Genomic DNA, 3,915 nt, shown 5'->3' on the forward strand with positions numbered 1-3,915 from the left:
TCCATCCATAAATCCTCTTCAGTGCTCTGATGCCTGCTGTAAGATATGCTTTTTCTGTTGACTAAATGTAGGGACTTCGATCCACAACAAGTCACTGCCGGCTGAGTAGTTTGCTCTGTGATGTGTCTCCATTAATCCATGCCGAGTCCACCTTGTATTTTGTGCATTTATTAAAATTAACACAATTACTTTTGCATCCAGCAAACAGCGTCTGTATTAATTTACATGTTGGTCAGTTTGACTGACAAAGATATTGATCAAAAATTATGTTTCTAAATTGTTCCCCAGTGACGGTCAACAGAAAAGTTTGCCAGAGACCCTACTAACCCTGGTCCAATTACTCAGATCAGCTAAGAAATATGTGACCACGCCCCTCATGCACGCCCCTGCAGTGCTGGAAAATCTAAACACCTGTGCCACCATAAACAACACAACACCTAACAGTCATTTTGGCTCTTACAATTCCGGCCCCTAATTATTATTAATCAAAATATAATAATTATAAAATATTCAACTTTCACAACTTCTGCAATTTCATAAACAATTTCAATCATCCTTTAGTGCTACCATTATTAGTACTGTTATCTACAACAACACATGGTGAATCTGTGAAGTTATTAGTCCAAAGATACAAAACTTGCAAGTCTAGTCATGCGAAGACGACAAAGTCAGTCCAGTCTGTCAAATGTTCTCTGTCTCCTGTAAAAGACAGACTTTACTTATGGGTCTATTCAGGTACCCAGTCTTTGTCTTGATCCGAAGATGATGAACAAATCCCTTTTTGTCTTGAATGGTCTCTTCAACCTTTCCAGCTATCCTGGAGTTCCTTGGTGCTGAATCATAAACGATGATCACAATGTCTCCTGGCATGAAGTTGCGTTTTGGGTTGCACCATTTCATGACATTTCTTTCACTTCATCAGGATTCTGAGGCCACTCCTCTTGTGGCAGCAGAAGAAATGGAGGCCCACACAACCAAGTTTCTTTGTTTTTCAGAAAGGATTCAATGGTTAAACCTCGAGAAGCCATATCTGCTGGATTGCTAGCTGTGTCAACATATCTCCATTGTAAAGCATTTGAATTTTTGGCACTTTCAGAAACTCTGTTGGTGACAAAAGTGCGAAACCTTGTTTCATTATTGATGTATTTCAGCACAGATGTGCTATCAGTCCAAAATACTGAATTTGTCAGTTCCATCTGGAGCTCCTTCTTCCACATTACATCCATTCTGCTTGCTACAGTTAACTCCATTTGAGGAATTGTATTTGGTTTTAAAGGAGCAACACGTGCCTTTCCCATCACAAAAGCAGTGTGCCTGATCCAGTTCATCCTTTAGCAACAAATAAGTTACTGTTCCATAGCCATCCTCAGATGCGTCTACAAAATGATGCAACTAAGCAGCTTTCATGGCTCCAAAACCATTTGGTTTAAAGCAACGATTGACCTTGTAGTCCTCCAGCTTATGGAGATCACGCATCCAAATAGTCCATTCCAGGCTGAGTGCATCAGGTAATGCATCATCCCATCCAATCTTTCTTCTACACAAATTTTGCAGAATCTTCTTGGCGATCAAAATTACTGGTGCCACGATTCCCAGGGGGTCATAAACAGAGCTGACTGCAGAGAGGATCCCACGTCTTGTCAGGGGTCAATCTTTGAAAACAATTTTGAACTTGAAAACGTCAGACTCAGCACACCATTGAACACCCAAAACTCTTTCCACTGGAAGCTCATCATTGTTTAAGTCTAGATCCTTTATTTTCTTTGCTCGGTTAGCTTCAGGTATTGCGGCCAACACATTATGACTGTTACTTATCCACTTGTTCTGTAGAAAGCCTCCTTTCAAGCATATTGCATATTGGGGAGTGGTGGCGCAGAGGTTAGAGAGGTGGGCTTTTTCTTCATGATTAAGAGCTTGAGATGTTGCATATTTATGTTCTTGTGAATTTCTGGTGTTTGTTTCGTATGTTGAAGGGCTTGCAGAAAGAGTCTGTGTTTGGGTTGTAACTCTACTTGCAGTTATGAGAGGTTGTGATTTTGCATTGTCATGCTTTTGAAAGATATGCACGGGTTGCATGTCATATACAAAATCATCAGCTCCAACATCCAATACGTTACTTTCCTTTCGTCTCTTTTCAAAATATGACTCCATAACATCAGATGTTTTCCCTTTAATGATGGATCCTTTAGAGCCTCCCAAAACTTGCATTTTTGCAACAGTAGCAGCAATATCTGTTTTCAGCTCCAGTTGTTCTTTTTGTCTTCTTAACTGTGCCTCATGTTCCTCCAAGGTATGTTTTTCTTTAAGCAGTTTCTGTCTTACAGTTAGTGCAGCTGCTTCAGCTTCACCCATTATCCGTGCTGATGTTGTACTTGAAACTCTAGAGTTTGGGCCTGAGGAACTTTGTTTAATTCTTTTGCTTCCTATATTTGAAACACTGTCACCTGGTTGTATTTCATCCTGTATGTCAGATGTTGCTTTAAACTGTTTTGGAGATTTTGATATGTTATGATGATAATTTGTTGAAGAAACCATCTCATTTGATAAAACAATCTCAGAAGAAACAGGTATATCTGAAATTGCAGCATTTTCAGTTCCATGGCCTCCTTCTTCTAGAAAAGGTTTTCCAATTTCATGAAGCCACTGTTTCACATTGATTTGGGATATTTGTTTAAATAAAACCAGGATTCGGAAGAGTAATCAGCACAATGGTCAAAAAGAAATACACAAACACTGTTCTGCTAGAATAATTGTGTCCTTTATTATTCCGCTACAGATACAGCAAAAGCAAAGCAATAGTACAATCACACAAGTATTGATGTAGGAAAAAACTCTCACTGTGACACAAGGCTGGAGAGCAGGACAGCCTAGGCAGAGCATACACCAACACAATACCGGACGTCCCGATCGAAAGACTCACAGCAGACTAACTCTCCTCTGAGTGCTTTCTATTTAATACTTTCCACCCTCTACATCGCGTGAGAGCATCTCCCAGTGAACAAAACATGCCCACCTGGACTAAAAACTGTGAGAAGTTTGAAATGGCGTGAGAAACCTCGAGATAGCGTGAAAAACTGAGAGAAACTTTCGAAATAGCGTGCGGGGGGGGGGGGGGGGGGGGCAAGCCTCCTCCTCAGGCGACTCACAATAACATGTACCAAAAACACTTTATATCACAGGTTAAACAGTCAGAAAAACAACATTTTATTAAATTCTTTATTCACACATCTTCAGCAAAACCAGCATTACATTTAGCTATGCCTTCAAACCATTCAGCTTGAATGTTTTGTTCATCTTTAGGGATCAATAGAATGAATTAATCATGAGCAGTCTTTGCATTTTTATACAGATCATTCAGTTTTCCCAATTTAAACTGAACATCCTTTGCATTGTCATCATTTTCCATTAATTTTTTAATATCATGTGTTAATCCTTTAATTTAGTTCACGTGAGATTGTCGCCTTTTTTGCAAAGTTTCCATTTTATAAGCAAGCGCTTTGGCTGTCAGCTTTGCAAATCTTTTTTCATGCAGTTCACATTCAGCTTCTTTTGTTGCACTCATTTGCATCAAACAGCATCACATGACTTCAGACAGCTTTACAAACAGAGCACAGCCAATGTTTTTCTTCTGCGCAGACCAGTGTGCAGAGCAGCCTACTGCTTGCCAATCAAGCACGCGCACTCACAAACCAAACCAATGTCTCCAATGGACAAGCGGTGACACATCAAACTGTGTTCAAAACTTCCAACATACACAGAGTGAGTCAGCGTGTCCTACCGCCTCTGATGGGTGTGCTGCGCTGCGTTCCACAAACTTCCTCCGGCCAGCTGGTCAGCTGCGTCATTTCCAATAAACTCCTTGGAGAACGTCGTCCAAACATGACAAAAAATTGTCTGATCCACATTGTTATCCAT

Source organism: Nematolebias whitei, chromosome 19 (genome assembly GCF_014905685.2).
Source record: "Nematolebias whitei isolate Nwh7 chromosome 19, NemWhi1, whole genome shotgun sequence".
NCBI lineage: Eukaryota > Metazoa > Chordata > Actinopteri > Cyprinodontiformes > Rivulidae > Nematolebias > Nematolebias whitei.